This window comes from Schistocerca serialis, chromosome 2, assembly GCF_023864345.2.
Source record: "Schistocerca serialis cubense isolate TAMUIC-IGC-003099 chromosome 2, iqSchSeri2.2, whole genome shotgun sequence".
NCBI classification, from domain to species: Eukaryota; Metazoa; Arthropoda; class Insecta; order Orthoptera; family Acrididae; genus Schistocerca; species Schistocerca serialis.
This window is the reverse complement of record NC_064639.1, coordinates 131,786,127-131,807,138: the sequence shown is the minus strand read 5'-3', so window position 1 is coordinate 131,807,138 and position 21,012 is coordinate 131,786,127.

The following is a 21,012-nucleotide window of genomic DNA, read 5'->3' as shown; positions in this document are numbered from 1 at the left end:
GTTCCACTTTTACATGCGTTCGAACTGGTTCTGGATACTTTTCCTACCCTGACGTTGGTACGTTACCTCAAAAACATGATTTTGGAAGGATTCACCAACTTTTTGAGGTGATGAAAATCACTGTCCGCATGTATTTTGTCTTTGTCGATGCTTTTCTCCACAGAATAATCAAATGTTTTCGTGCTGTATTGTGGCTGACAATGTCATGAAGAAGAACGATGCGACGTTTTCAGTTGTGTTTCTTGATTTCTTCGTTGACTTAAAGCAAATAAGTTATTGTGTACCATTCAGCATTAACGGTTCTTCGACACTCTGAACCAAAGGCTGTCACGTGTGCACGGTGCGCAGAAAAGCAAGCTATCATTTTCTTGGAAATGAGTCGTCGTTTTGATTCTCCTTTTCCTGTGTTATATGAGCCTTCGGATTTTACATTTCCTTGGTCGAATGTTGTGAGCATTTCCTTACACTGTTTCTGAGTTTCGATCAATTTGCGCAGAATCCACCGCGATCAGATCTACTTCACAGCTAAACGTTCAAGCAAACTCGAAATGTCGCACAGTCTTTTAATACTCCTAAGGCTGCTGCCTCATGGGAAGTTGAAGCTGGTTGAACCACGTTGCCCATCGATGATTTCTGGAACGACGACCGATTTTGTTTGAACTTCACGAAAATCTCGCTGAGGCAGGCATGACTACGAAGAAATTCTGTTGCCAACTTATAAAAGCTACTTTGTGAACGTAATCAATAACTATCACAGCAATCTATCTTTTCCTACGTTGTTGATATTTCTACCTGAAGTTTCCATTGTTTGATTTAATCGATAACTATTGGTTAGCTGACCGGAGCGACTCGATACTTCGTTGCTCTGTGCTTGCTCTCCTCGCTGGCTGCTCCCACCGACTGTATAGTCGGTTCAAAATTAGTTCAAAGTTCAGACTTCGGAAGGAGCACATGGAGGCGCGGAACAGATGCCACTTCCTGCTCGGAAAACACGCATAATCTTACATTTCATCCAACTCCCTCAAACAGGCAAACCATTCACTTTATTAATACGGTAATTGCGTCTGTGTGTTCTGGAAGAGTTACACTACGTTTTGATTTTAGTTTTATTTGCGGCAACAAGTTATTAAGACGATATACGGATACTATGAAAATGCGTTTTCCCACGACGTTATCGAATTTTCAGTATGCGGCCAACGTTTTTGTTACTGGAAATGGTGAATACATTATGTGAATGGAATCTTAAGAATATATAATATTATCATATCTTCTGATCCAGAACTCTCTCGGAGATCTCTAACGCCAGATACACTGAAGCACCAAAGAAACTGGTATAGGCATGCGTATTCACATACAGAGATATGCAACCAGGCAGAATACGGCCCTGCGGTCGGTAACGCCTATATAAGACAACTAGTATCTGGTGCAGTTGTTAGATCGGTTACTTCTGCTACAATGGCAGGTTATCAAGATACAAGCGAGTTTGAATGTGGTGTTATAGCCGGTGCACGAGCGATGGGACACAGCGTCTCCGAGGTAGCGATGAAGTGGGGATTTTCCCGTACGACCATTTCACGAGTATACCGTAAATATCAGGAAACTGGTAAAACATCAAATCTTCGACTTCGCCGCGACCGGAAAAAGATCCTGCTAGAACGGGACCAACGACGACTGAGGAGAATCGTTCAGCGTGACAGAAGTGCAACCCTTCCGCAAATTGCTGCAGTTTCAATGCTGGGCCATCAACAAGTGTCAGCGTGCGAACCATTCAACGAACCATCATCGATATGGGCTTTCGGAGCCGAAGGTCCACTCGTGGATCCTTGATGACTGCACGACGCAGAGCTTTAAGCCTCGCCTGGGCCCATTAACATCGACATTGGACGGTTGATGACTGGTGGAAACATGTTGCGTGGTCGAACGAACGAACGAATCTCGTTTCATATTGCATCGAGCGGATGGACGTGTACGGGTACGGAGACAACCTCATGAATCCATGGATCCTGCATGTCAGCAGGGGACTGTTCAAACTGGTGGAGGCTCTGTAATGGTGTAGGGCGTGTGCAGTTGAAGTGATATGGGACCCCTAGATATGGCTCTAACAGGTGACACGTACGTGAGCATCCTGCCTGATCACCTGCATGTCAATTATGCATTCCGAGGGATTCCAAGAGGACACTGCGACACCCCATATGACCAGAATTGCTACTGAGTGGCTCCAGGAACACTCTTCTAAGCTTAAACACTTCTGCTGGCCACCAAACTTCCCAGACGTGAACATTATTGAGCATATCTGGGATGGCTTGCAACGTGCTGTTCAGAAGAGATTTGCACCTACCCTCGTACTCTTACGGGTTTAGGGACAGCGCTGCAGGATTCATGGCGTCATTTCCCTCCAGCACTACTTCAGATACTGGTCGAGTGCATGCCACGTCGTGTTGCGGCACATCTGCGTGCTCGCGGAGGCCCTACACATTAGTCTGGTGTACCAGTTTCTTTGGCTCTTCAGTGCAATTTCAGTTAAATATGACTCACACAGGCCGGCTCGCGCCTCTACTACTGATCGGTCGCCGTTACGGTTTCGATACGAGAAGCAAATCGCTATAGTTTTGTAATGAAACTGTTATTAATTTTTCCGATCCACCTACTTAATTCTTATTCGCCTACTTAATTCTAACGCAACAAAAAATAAGACTAAGCGCGTTTATCACGGTAAGAAAACATGTCTTAGGCCAATCTCTATCGTGGAGAAAGAACAAGAGCGATACAAATAATAAGGCCTCTTCTTCGGGCCTCTTCTTCTTCTTCTTGCGTTACGGCCTCTGTAGGACCACGAGTAGTCCCTTCGTGGACTGCATTTTCCTCTTCTTCGCCCAGAACCTCTTCATTCTTCTTCTCTCCCGCTCTTCTTCCAAGATCTTCAGTTTCCGTTTCTGCTGGCGGCTCCACTGGTGACATTCTAATCTTTTCCTGTATTCTTCTCTGTCATTGATCTCCCGCATATTTGTCGGTGTATATTTGTTCCTCCAATTTTCCTTTCCTTCGACCTTGATCCCCAATTCCAACCAGTCCTTCCGAAGTTCAACAACCCACTTGGTCCCTGGCATTCCCCTTCTCCTCCCTGTTGTTTCCCACACTCTCTTCGTCATTCTGTCCATACTCATCCTAACTACATGCCCAGCAAACCTTGCTCTTTTGAGTCTGATTTCCCAGGATATTGTTCTCATGTTCCAGTACAATTCTTCCCTAGGTCTTCTCATCCACCTATCTCCACCTCTTTTGGGACCTAGTATTTTTCTCAGTATTTTTCTCTCTTCTTTCTCTAGTTGTTCTGCCCCATTTCTTCTAGTGTCATCGTCTCAGCAGCATATAATACTGCATTCCTCACTGTTGCCTTGTAGTGGCTTATCTTTGCCTCTGTGGATATATTCTTTTTATTGTATATCTCTCTCGTCATGCAGAAGGCTGACCTCATCTTCTACTTCTACATCTACATACATACTCCGCAATCCACCATACGGTGCGTGGCGGAGGGTACCGCGTACCACAACCAGCATCTTCTCTCCCTGTTCCACTCCCAAACAGAACGAGGGAAAAATGACTGCCTATATGCCTCTGTACGAGCCCTAATCTCTCTTATCTTTGTGGTCTTTCCGCGAAATATAAGTTGGCGGCAGTAAAATTGTACTGCAGTCAGCCTCAAATGCTGGCTCTCTAAATTTCCTCAGTAGCTATTCACGAAAGGAACGCCTCCTTTCCTCTAGAGACTCCCACTCAAGTTCCTGAAGCATTTCCGTAACACTCGCGTAATTATCAAACCTACCAGTAACAAATCTAGCAGCCCGCCTCTGAATTGCTTCTATGTCCCCCCTCAAATGGTTCAAATGGCTCTGAGCACTATGGGACTCAACTGCTGAGGTCATTAGTCCCCAAGAACTTAGAACTAGTTAAACCTAACTAACCTAAGGACATCACACACATCCATGCCCGAGGCAGGATTCGAACCTGCGACCGTAGCGGTCTCGCGGTTCCAGACTGCAGCGCCAGAACCGAGCGGCCACTTCGGCCGGCTGTCCTCCCTCAATTCGACCTGATAGGGATCCCAAACGCTCGAGCAGTACTCAAGAATAGGTTGTATTAGTGTTTTATAAGCGGTCTCCTTTACAGATGAACCACATCTTCCCAAAATTCTACCAATGAACCGAAGACGACTATCCGCCTTCCCCACAACTGCCATTACATGCTTGTCCCACGTCATATCACTCTGCAATGTTACGCCCAAATATTTAATCGACGTGACTGTGTCAAGTGCTACACTACTAATGGAGTATTCAAACATTACAGGATTCTTTCTCCTATTCATCTGCGTTAATTTACATTTATCTATATTTAGAGTTAGCTGACATTCTTAACACCAATCACAAATCCTGTCCAAGTCATCTTGTATCCTCCTACAGTCACTCAACGACGACACCTTCCCGTACACCACAGCATCATCAGCAAACAGCCGCACATTACTATCCACCCTATCCAAAAGATCATTTATGTAGATAGAAAACAACAGCGGACCTACCACACTTCCCTGGGGCACTCCAGATGATACCCTCACCTCCGATGAACACTCACCATCGACGACAACGTTTTGGGTTCTATTACTTAAGAAGTCTTCGAGCCAGTCACATATTTGGGAACCAATCCCATATGCTCGTACCTTAGTTAGAAGTCTGCAGTGGGGCACCGAGTCAAACGCTTTCCGGAAGTCAAGGAATATGGCATCCGTCTGATGCCCTTCATCCATGGTTCGCTAGATATCATGTGAAAAAAGGGCGAGTTGCGTTTCGCAGGAGCGATGCTTTTTAAAGCCGTGCGGATGCATGGACAGCAACTTCTCTGTCTCAAGGAAATTCGTTATATTCAATCTGAGAATACGTTCGAGAATCCTGCAACAAACCGATGTTAAGGATATTGGTCTGTAATTTTGAGGATCTTCTTTATCCTCTCTATTATTCCCCCTTGCTCCTGTTCCTTCCTGTTATAAATTCTCCCAGGTATTTAAATTTGTCCACCATTTGCACAGTGTCTTCTGGTGTTTACCAGTCTGCAGTGGTGTTTAATGTCTTTGTCTTGCTATAGGCGATTCTCAGTCCCACCTTTCTGGCTACCTTACTTAAGTTGTCAAGCTGTGTCTTTGCGTCTTCTTCCGTCTCACTTACTATTGCTATGTCATCTGCAAAGGCTAGGCAGTCCACTTGAGCCCTGTTGTCCTTTTTGTCCCCCACATGGGTCTTTGATATTCCCATTTCCTCGTTTATTGCTCTCCACTGCCTGATCACTTCGTCCAGTGCAATACTGAACAACAATGGTGACAATCAATCTCCCTGTTTAACACCAGTCTTGATCTCAAATTCTTCTGACAGTGCTCCTCTGAATCTCACCCTTGCTTTTGTGTCTGTCAGAATTTCTTTTATGAGGGCCTCTGTATTACAGCAGTTATATTGTAAACAGTAATATTTATTTTGTGTGATGCAGACTGAATTCCTGAGTTGCACTTCATTTGGAATTAGTTGCTATTAAGGCCTTCTTATTAAAATTTCAAAATTATGACGGTATAATTTTGGTATGTAGGTACTTATAGATGTAAACTGTGTACACGAAACGTGCAGCTGAATCCGAGTGCTCTACTTTGTCCATTAGTCTTGAAGCACATTTTATTGTCTTGCCATCAGACAGTTTTGTGTTACCCAGATTGGTTTTTAGGTTACGCAGACGTGTTCCCATCCTTTACTTGACACGTCCTGCACACTCAAGTTTTTGTATAGGAACATGTACTTCTAGACTGTGTAGTTCTCAAGATATGACTGCTGAATTGTGACAGTATACGTGTAGCTGCGAAATTTGACAGTCACATGTCAACATTCAGAATATTATTTGAAGGTCTCACAGCTGTCTGATTTTAATGTATTATACATCAAAATTTTCAGGAAAGTCCAAAGTACATTATGAAGTAGAAAACAGAAAATGTCAAATTTCAACGAATTTCACGTAAAACGTTAAGGTCATCACTTACACCGAAATTATGAACCTGAAGCCAATAAATCATTTCCTTCTTATGGTTTTGCCGTGGTGGGTTCCTTTTTAACAACAAGTGAATAGTAAGGAGTATTGCCTAGAACAATTGCTGACTGTTTTTCGAGATTTTGTATCAGTGAATTTTCGAAGCAGTTTGTAAATGTAACGTCGTTCATTTGTTCGTGATCATCTCCTGTTTTCTTTGATTTAAAAAGCAGGAGACTGGATGAAAACCGTGCGAGATGCATGTATGGGGAAGAATAGGTCTGTCCACCTTGCCAGAAGGAGTTTTCATTGTTCCTTTAGCTGTACCATCTGTTCAGCCCTACTTAGCAACATGACCAGAACTAACCCACATTTCGTCAAGCCACGCCATTTCGTCGATATTTATGCTAAGGATGTACCTTAAAAATCGGCATCTCCATGCAGTTATATCCTCCCTCTCCATCAACAGCTTACGGCCACAGAAATGTCCATAGTGAAAGCCTATGTTGTGTTAAACTGTGGACAAGGATGTGCAACTGTCTTGAAAAAGCCTGATTATTTAACTGTGACCGTCGGCTTCCTGAGTGTCGGATGTTCCTTCTTTCGATAATAGTCATAAACATGACGAAGAATCTCATCCTTTGCAAGCCAATGGGTATTGGTAATCTGGTTATCCATAGGGCTTTTATCCCCCCAGAGGTCTTAAGTTTCGATGGTTCTTCAGCTTCCTTTGCTTTGTCAAACATTTCCTTCCCAATCTTCACAACAGTGTTTTTGTTTATATTCAAAGCTGCAGCAGTTCTCTCGATTACACTACTGGCCATTAAAATTGCTACACCACGAAGATGACGTGCTACAGATGCGAAATTTAACCGACAGGAAGAAGATGCTGTCACATGCAAATGATTAGCTTTTCAGAGCATTCACACTAGGTTGACGCCGGTGGCGACACCTACAACGTGCTGACATGAGGGAAGTTTCCAACCGATTTCTCATACACAAACAGCATTTGACCGGTGTTGCCTGGTGAAACGTTGTTGTGATGCCTCGTGTAAGGAGGAGAAATACATACCATCAAGTTTCCGACTTTGGTAAAGGCCGTATTGTAGCCTATCGCAATTGCGCTTTATCGTATCGCGACATTGCTGCTCGCGTTGGTCGAGATCCAATGACTGTTTGCAGAATATGGAATCGGTGAGTTCAGGAGGGTAATACGGAACGCCGTGCTGGATCCCAACGGCCTCGTATCGCTAGCAGTCGAAATGACTGGCATCTTATCTGCATGGCTGTAACGGATCGTGCAGCCACGTCTCGATCACTGAGTCAACAGATGGGGACGTTTGCAAGACAACAACCATCTGCACGAGCAGTTCGACGACGTTTGCAGCAGCATGGATTATCAGCTCGGAGACCATGGCTGTGTTTACCCTTGACGCTGCATCACAGACAGGAGCGCCTGCGATGGTGTACACAATGACGAGCCTGGGTGCACGAATGGCAAAAGTCATTTTTTCGGACGAATCCAGGTTCTGTTTACAGCATCATGATGGTCGCATCTGTGTTTGGCGACATCGCGGTGAACGCACATTGGAAGCGTGTATTCGTCATCGCTATTCTGGCGTATCACCCGGCGAGATGGTATGGGGTGCCATTGGTTACACGTCTCGGTCACCTCTTGTTCGCATGGACGTTAGATTTCAGATGTGTTACGACCCGTGGCTCTACCCTTCATTCTATCCCTGCGAGACCCTACATTTCAGCAGGATACTGCACAACCGCATGTTGCCGGTCCTGTACGGGCCTTTCTGGATACAGAAAATGTTCGACTGCTGACCTGGTCAGCACATTCTCCAGATCTCTCACCAATTGAAAACGTCTGATCAATGGTGGCCGAGCAATTGGCCAGTCACAATACGCCAGTCACTACTCTTGATGAACTGTGGTATCGTGTAGAAACTGCATGGGCAGCTGTACCTGTACACGCCATCCAAGCTCTGTTTGACTCAATGCCCAGACGTATGAAGGCCGTTATTACGGCCAGAGGTGGTTGTTCTGGGTACTGATTTCTCAGTATCTGTGCATCCAAATTGCGTGAAAATGTAATCACATTTCAATTCTAGTATAATATATTTGTCCAATGAATACCCGTTTATCATCTGCATTTCTTCTTGGTGCAGCAATTTTAATGGCCAGTAGTGTACTTTGTCTACGGAGAGCAGCGAGCGTTGAGACCGTTGAGTACTATACAACAAATCACGGTAACAGTGAATAACAGAAACAACGAACGGACGAATAATTCCTCTGTGGCAGCTATTACCACAGCCGTGGACGACAGCACAGCAATTGCAGACGACACTGCCAACGAGCCGACATTCGCCCGCGGGCGCCCCCACGCAGAAGTGCCGTTACGCCAAAGCTCGACAAGGAAGCGGCGCCCATGGGCGCGCAGGACACAAAGAGCGACAGCAGTGCGAGCTACCAGCCCATACCTCACGGACGTCTATGCCGTTCTACGATTTCGCGAGCCGCGGTCCACGTGGGTCGAGCACAACGCGCGCTCGCCACCGTCGCGTACGCAAACCCGACAGCCACCACTCGTTCGCTACGTTTCTCGCGCTCGCGAATTAAACGGTATCTGCGAGACAGGAGACCAATCGCACTCTCCGCCGTTCTCGCGTCCGTTGTTCTTCTGCGCCCACTGCGGGCCCCATCACTGAGGAGTGTGTACCCTCCGGGATTAGTGGTCGAACCGTTCAACACGGTACGGTGATCGCCCTTGCGGACATTCCGCGAGTGAATATTACGAGTTTATATTGCTTACAGTTTTAGTCAAGTTTACTGTTGTCTCCTTCAAAGTGGTTCCCTTCTGATTGCAAACACGTTTTCCAGCGCTTCTGCTATTGATGGTAACATTTCTGGAACTCATCTTCTGTAATATCCTCCAAGACCCTCGTCACAGTTTTTTGGACATCTTGTCTTGTTTGAAAATGGTGTTCCTTGACCGCCGTTTTGACTCTTGGAAATAGAAAAAGTCGCACAGAGCAATATCTGGTAAATAAGGTGGCTGTGGTACTACTGAAATTTGTTTTGAGGTTAAAACTTGCTGTACTGACAGAGCAGTATGGGATGGCGCATTATCGTGATGCAGAATCCAATTATCAGCAATGTTGGCACGGCTTTTACGAAGTCTTTCTAAAATTTCTTTGTAGTAATATCCAGGAGGCACCCACTCTTTATGAACAATTCCCTTGGAATCAAAGAAGCACACATGCATGCATTTCACTTTTGACTTTGACATGTGAGGCTTTTTTGGTCTGGGTGATCCCTTTGAGCACCATTGCGAACTTTGGCGTTTTGTGTCTGGGTCATACTGAAAAAACCAACTTTCATCACCAGTGATAACACGACTCAACAATTCTGGATTGATTTCCGTTTGCTCTAACAGATCGGCTGCCACATTCTTCCGTGTTTCTCACTGTTCTGGTGTGAGATTTTTGGGGACCATTTTTGCACACATCTTTCTCATACCAAGATCTTCTGTTATTATTAGGTGAACCGTTTCTCGATTGATGTTCAGTTCTTCTGCAATCATTTTCACGGATAATCTTCGATCAGATCGTACGAGTTCACGCACCCTGGCCAAGTTGACATCCGCCCGTGAAGTCGATACTCGTTCACTGTGGTCTTCATCTTCAATATTCGTTCTGCCTTCACTAAACATTTTATGCCAACGAAAAACTTGAGCTCTTCGCATAACCTCCTCTCCAAAAGCTCTCTAAAGCTTACTGTAAGATGTCGTCGCGTTTTCACCCAATTTAACGCAAGAAGAAAGGCATACCGTTGCGCAATATTATGCGGTTCCGTTTCCGTGACAAGAGACACAAACACGTATTAACTTATTACAGCACAACTCACGACTGAGCAGTTGCATCTATGTGGCGCTTGGATTAGAAGCAGCTTGTAGATCAAGGTCAAAGATATTGTGCATATGCAAGCCTGCAGGGTTACCACATCTTGCAAAGAAAATCAGTTTCATTACTTTATTGTCACACCACGTCAGGGCCACCGTTGAAGTGTGCGAGTGGTTTTTGCTGCTTGCAAAATTGTCATACTGTGAGCCAGCTTACTGCAGCGCCCAAGTGCTAGTGTCTAGAGCTTGGACTTAGCACTTGGGCGCTGCAGTAAGCTGGCTCACAGTATGACAATTTTGAAAGCAGGAAAAACCACTCGCACACTTCAGCGGTGACCCTGACGTGATTTCTGCTTGGCAAAAAACGTGGTGACCGACTCGTTCGGGGTGAGTGATCAGGAACCGCGGTTGGACTCACTTTCGAAAGTTTCTGTGCTCGCCAGTAGTCTCGCGCGGACAACATTTGGGCCTTGAACGATTATTCCTTTTTGTGTGTATTTTCCTGGAGTGTGTCTCAGTACTTTTAGTGTCTCAGCTTAGTACAATAGAACAATGGCTGCTATGGAGGATCTCCAAACGCAACTAGAGGAGATGTTGGCGTGTAATTGGTTCCTGGAAAGCGAGCTACAGGCATGGCCATGTGCACAGACCCTGCCCACCCAGAGTCAGCCCATGAAAATTCGTGCACACAAAGCAGGGCCACACTGCCGCCCTCTATTGCTGCAGGAGCAGCAACCAGCACCGGATGTTTGTTGGTTAGGCTGCCCCCTCCCCCCCTCTCCTTTTTGACCCTGTGACCCATTCACGTGGTTTAGGCAAGTGGAGTCAGTCTTACTACGCAATAATATCACATGCGACCTCGCAAATTTGGACATGACGTGAGTTAGATGGACCAGAATTTCGCAGCCAAAGTGGGAGAGCTGCCCCACCGACACAGTCCTCCTACAAACAGCTTGAGGAAGAGCTGATACGCCAGATTTCGTCATCCGAGGAGCAGCGAGTACAACAACTGCTGCGCTGACAAGAATGCCACAACTGGAGGTCCTCGCAGTTCCTGCTCCACGTGCATAGCCTTGTGCAGTTGGACACGGTTCCAGGTTCGCTGTCGTGCGCTGCCTTGCTTAGGTGCAAGCAGATATAGCAATGCCGACTGACATGCAACTGGACGCCTTAGCGGATCTTGCAGACAGGGTGCATGACACCCTGGCAATGGCACCAAGCAAGGCATCTGCAGCTGTCTTCACTTCGTGGTGACACACGCTTCCTCCAGGCCTGGCAATGGACATCTTCCTGCAGCATGATGCCCTGGCAGCGGTACCAAGCACAGCATCAGCCTCAACAGTCGACATCACCCTGCAGCACCTTGTGCACAACTTGGCCACCCAGGTGACAGCACTCAGCACACAGGTCAACTGGTTGGCACGCTCACAGCAAGAGGGCAGCATACACTGCAGCAGCAGCGGACCACATCATGGGCAGCGTGGCTTGTGCAGTTAGTGATGCAGAAACAGCTACTACCACGGTGCCCTGCTAATGTGGGATCATTCTCCAAGTGGCATCTGCTGGTATCACACCCATTTTGTCAATGAAGCGACCAAGTGCCACGCCCCTTGCTCGCACCCAAATGCTAGCTGCAACCAACCGGGCCTAGATGCACCTTGTTGCAGTTCTTTGTCGAAGCATCTGTTTGTCGCAGAATGGCGTGGGGTGTGAAGTACCTCATAGATACTACACTCTTGGAAATTGAAATAAGAACACCGTGAATTCATTGTCCCAGGAAGGGGAAACTTTATTGACACATTCCTGGGGTCAGATACATCACATGATCACACTGACAGAACCACAGGCACATAGACACAGGCAACAGAGCATGCACAATGTCGGCACTAGTACAGTGTATATCCACCTTTCGCAGCAATGCAGGCTGCTATTCTCCCATGGAGACGATCGTAGAGATGCTGGATGTAGTCCTGTGGAACGGCTTGCCATGCCATTTCCACCTGGCGCCTCAGTTGGACCAGCGTTCGTGCTGGACGTGCAGACCGCGTGAGACGACGCTTCATCCAGTCCCAAACATGCTCAATGGGGGACAGATCCGGAGATCTTGCTGGCCAGGGTAGTTGACTTACACCTTCTAGAGCACGTTGCGTGGCACGGGATACATGCGGACGTGCATTGTCCTGTTGGAACAGCAAGTTCCCTTGCCGGTCTAGGAATGGTAGAACGATGGGTTCGATGACGGTTTGGATGTACCGTGCACTATTCAGTGTCCCCTCGACGATCACCAGTGGTGTACGGCCAGTGTAGGAGATCGCTCCCCACACCATGATGCCGGGTGTTGGCCCTGTGTGCCTCGGTCGTATGCAGTCCTGATTGTGGCGCTCACCTGCACGGCGCCGAACACGCATACGACCATCATTGGCACCAACGCAGAAGCGACTCTCATCGCTGAAGACGACACGTCTCCATTCGTCCCTCCATTCACGTCTGTCGCGACACCACTGGAGGCGGGCTGCACGATGTTGGGGCGTGAGCGGAAGACGTCCTAACGGTGTGCGGGACCGTAGCCCAGCTTCATGGAGACGGTTGCGAATGGTCCTCGCCGATACCCCAGGAGCAACAGTGTCCCTAATTTGCTGGGAAGTGGCGGTGCGGTCCCCTACGGCACTGCGTAGGATCCTACGGTCTTTGCGTGCATCCGTGCGTCGCTGCGGTCTGGTCCCAGGTCGACGGGCACGTGCACCTTCCGCCGACCACTGGCGACAACATCGATGTACTGTGGAGACCTCACGCCCCACGTGTTGAGCAATTCGGCGGTACGTCCACCCGGCCTCCCGCATGCCCACTATACGCCCTCGCTCAAAGTCCGTCAACTGCACATACGGTTCACGTCCACGCTGTCACGGCATGCTACCAGTGTTAAAGACTGCGATGGAGCTCCGTATGCCACGGCAAACTGGCTGACACTGACGGCGGCGGTGCACAAATGCTGCGCAGCTAGCGCCATTCGACGGCCAACACCGCGGTTCCTGGTGTGTCCGCTGTGCCGTGCGTGTGATCATTGCTTGTACAGCCCTCTCGCAGTGTCCGGAGCAAGTATGGTGGGTCTGACACACCGGTGTCAATGTGTTCTTTTTTCCATTTCCAGGAGTGTAGTTCGGATTTATCAATTTCTCCCAGAACCATGCTGGAAGACAGCAGGAAGGCCAAAACACTATGTCTCACGGAGGTAAAAAATTCCGCCATAAAAATGTATGGCACTCAACATCAAAATGTGGATTCTGGACTGCGCCGCTCATTCATGTGAAAGATCACTGTGGCTGATGTCAGTGAGCTGTTCCTGGGTGCCAATTTCCTCCGACACTACAAACTGCTTGTGAATATAACAAATGCCCAGTCTGAACATAACAGGATAGCAATGGCAGACTGCCTTCTTCACCATTGAACCCATGGCTGCTCTATACCATTCACAGATGTTCTAAACAAATGTCCAGAGCTAATTCGCTCAACTGTGGCGCTGTAGGCGTCAAGCATTCAGTGCTCCACCATATTATTACTATCCCGTACCTCCTGTCTCATGCCACCAATGTCGCCTTCCACCCGACAGGTTGATGGTTCAAAATCCAAGTTCGAAGGAATGTTGTAACATGGTGTTGCCCAAATATCAAGCAGCCTATGGTCTTCCACCTTACATTTGGTGCCTAAAAAGGATCATTCATACCGGCCGTGTGGGCACTACCATATGCTAAATTCAAGGACAGTGCCAGACAGATATCTGTTGCTGCACCTGCTGGACTTAAGCCATGCCTTGGCAGGCATGACTATGTTTAGCAAAACTGACTGTGGGAAGGCATGCATGCAGATCCCTGCGGCACCTGAGAACGTATTAAAAAAAAAAAAAAAGACATGATTCCCCCCCCCCCTTCCCCCCCCCCCCCCCCTCCTTTCTGGCTCTTTGAGAGCATGTTTATAACGTTTGGTCTTAGGACTGCTGCCCAGACTTGGCACCATTTCCTAGATGGCGTGTGGCATGGTTTATCATGCTGCTTCACATACCTTGATTGTGTTCTGAGAGGTCCCCGAGCTCCAATGCAGCCACGATTTCTACCATCATAAGACTCCGCTTCGATCATGCCTCTTTCCCACAACATCTACATCGGATCAACGTTTACAGTTCACCAGCATGTGAGTGTGATCCTGAGTCGGAAGCTGATGTCAACCACATCTTATTTATGTGCCCCAAATCTGACCGTGAACGGTTGGTCTTTCTGAAGACATTGCTGAGTATGGGCTACCATATTCCTCAATCAGCTCAGCTTCTTCTCTTTTGTGTACTAAAGACGTACGTCTATATAAGGTGATAGTTAACTTCATCAAGAGTACTGGTCACAATCTGTAGGTTTTAATGGTGTACATAAATTATAAATATGTCTTGCTGATGAAGATATTTCAGAATTGGTGTGAATTGTAAGCCAAGACACTTTTAATTATTTTCCAATTCAATTCAATTTTTAAAACATTATGTACAAAACTGTAACAGTTAAGCTTTTTATTCTTGTAAATATGCATTTCTGTATTTGTTTATTAAATTATGTGTACATTGTCACTATGTGTTGCCGATGGCTAAATTGAGTACACACTCAAAGGCCAAATAAAAAAAAAAAAAAAAAAAGGACTGTAAAGAAACTGTTTGGCAAAAAACTTTGATTCTTGCACGTCATATAGCTTTAATTCTCAGCTTCATGATGAACTGCTTATCATTTCGTTAACAGTCATATTTTAGCTAAACTACTGCAAGAATTTCGAAAAGTTTGCTATGAAAAGAAAAAGAGGTCGCTATGAATTTGCATTTGGCGCATGTTAGGACATATGTTGCTCCATATGAAATGTAACTAACATATTCAATCTTTCTTTAAACTTTGAAGGATCTAGCAGTCTATCACCAATCTTGAGGAAATGGGTCGTACATAAAGTGCTTCTTACTGCGCTCACTCTCCAGCGAGAAAGCCTGAATGAAATATTCACAAAAATCCTCGTATATTGTAAACAATTTCAGATATTGAAACAGGATTTTGGCAAATGACAGCATGCAAAGGGGAGAGTATTTCGTCATAAGATTAATGTGCGAAGCTTCTATATCTACCAGGATATTCAAGCGAGTACAGATTGTTTTCAATGAAACGACATAATATTTAAGAGCCATCGATAGCTAGAGGAATGAGAATTACTGTGGATTTGGAATAGCATATGTGGAAGAAATTACACTTTATTTTTATAGTGATAATGGGCATTTTCATGAACTATTGACATATCTTTACATCAACTGCTGTTTTATAATTCTGTCGCAATTTCGACCACTCTGAATGAGGTTCAGCGTTTGAAGTAGCCATCACCCTCGGCTGCTAGCTGACAGTCATGTGCACCATCTGGTAAACTTGCAGAGAACCTTACTCCGCGTGAGATAGGTTTTACGTGAGACGAATGGGCAACTGCTAGCGCGATGAAAGCATGTACGGGCCTTTCTCGACTGGCGTGCGTGCAGAGACAGGATGTCCTGGCCAGCACGGTTTCCAGCACACCTGTAGTCAGTGGACGGCACGCTCAGAAGGCTATTTTTCGTCAGATATGGGTTATAGTGAGTGTTTTAAGCAAGATTTTTTCTGCACAGTCAATCAGTTTAATGAGATATTTTACAGCAAATATGCAGGAAAGTTGACGCAATCAATCAGAAGTACCTCAATATTTCCAGGCAACCAATGGGTTGTGGAGTTGATGCAGTAAGGATTTTGATCTAACTGCTCCATTATTCACCAGTGGGGTATGAGATAATGTCACAAGAGTGGAGGTATTGCAACTGAGCTACTTCCCGCCGGTTAATATCAAACATGGTGCATGATGGCTCTCGATCTTCACCATAACTGAGTCCATCAACATGAGGTAGCAAATATGACGTATCCAAGGAGGTGGAAACGTGGGTTCTACTATGCCAAGACTGCTTGGCAGTTACCACAGGAAAACACAATTAATTAGCAGGAGTACAAATTAAGAAAGTATTTAGTACTTTGTTGTAGTCCATGATCTCTTGTTTGACAATTGTAGAAGTCGCGGCTAGACTAAGCGTCTGTAGAATGACATAATTTACAAGTCACAAATCTTGCAGTGACGAATTAATCTCTCGTAATCTTGAATGTCGAATCCGGTGAATTTGAAGACTAACTTGTAACGGAGCTACAAAGACTTGATGGCGGCAAGGACTGAGCTGCAGACGATGACTGACAAACATCAGCGCTGGCTGACCACTGAGCACAGTTACGAACTGTAGACTGGCACAACTGCACTATAGCCCTGCTACACATGATGTGGCCTAGCGGCGGCTCTCGGCGAGCATAAGTACTGCGACTGGCTGTGTACTCTTTGGCTAGCACAGCCGTTCTTCTGTTCCGTTTGTCGAGAGGACTGCATCCGACGGATCGATCTCTCAGGCGGCGGTGTGGTCGTATAACTGACGACATCACAGTGCATCGTTTCCAGGAGGGGAGGGACGGGGAGGAGGAAGGCTGAGTGATTTCCCAGAGGGGGAAAATTGGTTAAGCACTGAACTGGGAAGGGTGGGTGGGTGGGTGGCGGTAGAGGAGGGGAAGGGGAGGGATAGAGGTTTCTCGGGAGAATGGATTATCGCCAGGCGATCATATATCAACCACGAGGGGATCATAAATCAACTAGCATAACAACAGGTTAAGGGGAGGGGCTGGTTTAATTGATGAATTTAATTAATTAGGACATCAATTTTACGTCAAAAGTGGTGCAGAACTCTGTTTGCCCCAGTACTGTCAGTCTTATAAGTAGAATATTTTTCCACAGGAAGATAGGAAATGTGTACACTTACCTGGTTCTGTCATTTTGCTATGTGCCTGTGTCTGAATTACAGTGTTCTGGCTGAATTTGCTTATTGCTTCCTTTTAATTCTTGTTGCAGTGTTTGAGCCATTCAATGAAGCACAGAGATTTTTTGGTCAGAGGAGATGTTAACAGTATCTGTAATATGATAATCTCTAGCAGTGTACATTTCTGTAGCCATATGGATGTAGTAGTAATTAATGTTTTATTACTTATTATAACTGTGTATAGAGTCTATATGTCATAACTTTCCCAATTTTCATCGAACAAATTGCTGTGAAGTGTTGGTTAGCTCAGCTCATTGGTACTAATAAAAGTATGTGTTTATGTTCTGTAGCATTAATCGTTAATACATAATTTGATCATTGCTGGATACAATGTCTAGGTCTTTCACAAGCGGCAGCTTCCATCAGTGAAAGTTATCCGAGAGTTTTCACACAAAATGTGCGTGTGGCACTCCATATTCTCTCACGTTGGTACGCAAACCAGAACACGCAGCTAACTGCCTACAGGGCACTGAGTCGCACCTTTGGTTTTGCCATGCACTTTTACTACACTCCAGATCCCACCACTACGTGATCCTTGGGTAGTGTTGATGATAGCGGTTTACCTACCGCCGTCACATCACAGGGGATTGGATTCGAGGAAGACAAAGTGGTTTTGATGGACTGTGTCATTGAAACTTCCGATCTGAGCTCTACGGTAAGTCTTTGGAACAAACAACAACGTCGATATTGTCCCAATGAACTAACCAAAAATCTCACAAGAAATCCTTGAGTGCGAGGTCGCAAAAGGCCAATGATGTTTGTGATATTCGACGGCTCACATATTGCCTACCACGTGACCACAATATTGGCTGCTAATGGCAACAGGGGTAGGGACTGGAAGTATCCAGTGGTGAGCACCGCACAAATCTACAAAGCGTAGCTGAATTGCTCAGTCGATGAGTGACTCACAACAGTGCTATAGTGTTATAGTGGCGTTTTACAAAGCAGAGCAGTGCCAACAATAAACAAAGCATCCAACGCGTTATATCTACAACGACAGTTGCCGAAGTTGACATTTCGTCAGAAAGGCCCCCAAGGAATTTCGCAGGGTGTGAAAGAAGTGGTAGATGACATATTAGCATTTCTGTAAGATGAGTCAGTAGAATGTATGGTGTTCTATACGTTCGACTGTGCGAACAATGTAGATGAGGAGTACAATGATCATGATACGTGCTTACCAAGTGAAAGTGACTATCAAACTTGTGTCGAGCCATGTAGTTCATCATCCCTGTCGGACAGGGAGCCACAAATTCCGTCTCCAGTGAAACGTAGTGAAAGACAATCATTGTCCAAGGAGTGGTTACCGAACATAATTATGTACACGGAAGATCATCCGCAGCAATATGACAGTGTAGTGCATAAGAAAGACTACGGATATTCAAGGGAGGACAAAGAGCGCTTGTTACAAAATTTGGTGTTTGCGCGTTTCAAGGACGCTCTACACAATTTACAGGATATGCAAGAGAGCAACCTACTACGTTTTGCACATCAAACTGCGTGTGGCATAGATTACAGTGATTTCAAGGGAGGCAGTACATGGTTACATAACTTCAAATGATACTATAGAATTGGAAGACGTAAGATACCGACATTTCAAACAAAGTGTCAGCTTGACGGTGCACAGCAAACTGCGGAATCAGCCCGAAAATTTGTAGATGAGATAAACAAACTTACCGCATCGTTCAGTAACGAATTTCTTTTCAATTCCGACCAATGGGGATTTGAAGGGGAAATGCATATGAAAGGAACCCTGGAAATAGAGGTGCCAAAACAGCTGTATCAAGAATAGCTAACATCATTGCCGTAACGGATTCATATACAATTATGCCGACTGTTAATGTGGATGGTAGATTGGCTGGAAAGATATTTACTGAGCTGCGGGAAGTTGGAGGTGCTCTGTCCCCTACGATTCTTTCTCGTGTACATGATCTTGCAAGGACAGTAGGGAATATTTACGTCACTGCGAGCAAGCGTGGAAAAATGGGCGTAAGAAAACTACACCTATGGTATGAGCACTGCTTTTGGCCAATAGCTGGTCAAAATAAGTTGCTTTTGTTTGATGCCTTGTCTGCGTATAAAAATCATACTCCTTTAGAGAACGTGTATGACATTGCAGTTCATATCTCCTGGATTGAGCCTCTGGCTGTTTGTTTCCTCCGTGCCAATGAAACATAATTAAAATTGGAAATTTGTGGTAAGGTCTTATGGGACAAAACTGCTGAGGTCATCGGTCCCTAAGCTTACGCACTACTTAATCTAACTTAAGCTAACTTACGCTAAAGACAACACACACAGCCATGCCCGAGGGGGGACTCGAACCTCCGACGGAGGGAGCCGCAAAACATAATTACTATCACGCTATCTGCAGTTACTCCCTAATGGATAGGCAGTTTCACGATAAGCTCGACGACAGACTGATTTGAATTCGGTTGAATGCCATCACATTCAATCAATTCTCATCACACCGTACACCAATATGATTCTTTATGTATTCTTTAAAAGTGGATATCTGAACATCCTGCACGATTTGTAACACCCAAGGAGTTCGCCTTCGATCTTGATGGTGCTAAGCTTCATGATCACTGCGACGCGCGGTTTTTCATTCGGTGTTCAAGGCGCAAGCAATGGTTTGTTCTGAACGTTTCTTGAATGTGATGATGTCCATTTTGTGAAGTGCAATACATACACCCATGTTTAGAAAAAAACAGAACGCCTTGAACGACTAGAGACACGATGTTCATATTCACAGGGCATGTATGTTAGTACGTTCTGCAGAAATGATTAGCATTTGAATTAAGTCAGGCCGCGGGATCAAAGTCGACTTCGATATCGTGCGTAACACCACATACCGATAACAATGTGCCTGCAGCTCTCGTTGTCACTAGAAACCGAAGGTAAGAGATCAATGTGACTTGAGTAGAAGTGCTGGATGCCTCGCAGACACATGCGCGAACCGTACCGCCAAATCAGTGAGCTTGAAAGAGGGCGTATTATTGGCATGCGAGAATGTGATGCTACTATCTGGGGAAATTTCTGCTCGTGTGGGACAAAGTGTTTCGCCAGTGCAACGGGTGTGTGCAGGATGGTTCACGGAAGCCCATAGAACACGACCACCCCTCCCCCCCCCCCCCCCCGGAAAGATTGGCACCATTCATACGAACCTGCGTCTTCCTCAGCTCTGGTGCAACAGTGGAACACATCGCAGACAGGGTTGACAGTCCGTAGCCGTTTATTACGGCTTGGGTTACGTGCGCGTCGTCCTTTTTTCCGTCTACCTTTGACGAATGTACATAAACATGGTAGACGGCAGCAGCGTACGGAATGACGTCATTGGGGACACGAATGACATCAGGTAGTGTTTTCCGACGAATCCAGGTTGTGTTTGTTTGAAAATGATGTCCGAATTTTGGTTGGCCGCAGATAGGGGGAGTGCATTCGCTCAAGACATACAGCTCCAGCTCAACGGCTTATGGTGAGGGGTGCTATTGGGTTCAACCACAAATCACAGTTGGTGCGTGTCCAGGGCACTGTGACCAGTGTGACCTTCGTGAACGACATCTTGCGATCCGTAGCCATACCCTTTCTGCACAACGCCCCAGACGCCATTTTTCAGAGAGACAACGCAAGACTACATGTTGCTGCACGAACACGTGCCTTCTTGGTGCCACAGGATGTCAGCCTTTTGCCCTGGCCCGCCAGATCACCATACTTGTCGCCAATCGAAAATGTGTGGGATACGGTGAAACGATAGGTGCAGCGATGTGGCCCAGTGCCGACCACCACCGATGAACTTTGGAACCAGATGAATGCAGCATGGACGCCTATACCACAGGACGGCATTCGCACCTTATACGCGTCGATGTCATCACGCAAGGAACAAGTTATGAGGGCCCATGGCGGACCCTGTTTCTACTAGGCAACAGGACAGATGCTGAACTGAGGTGACTGAAATGCTAATCATATCTGCAGAACATATTAATGCACATGTCCTGCGAATATGAACGTTCCATCTAAAGTCCTTCAATGTGTTCTGTTTTTTTCTGAACATGAGTGTACATCCCACAGAAGGTTGATCACTGCACCTGCTGGATACTCATTTTCTGTC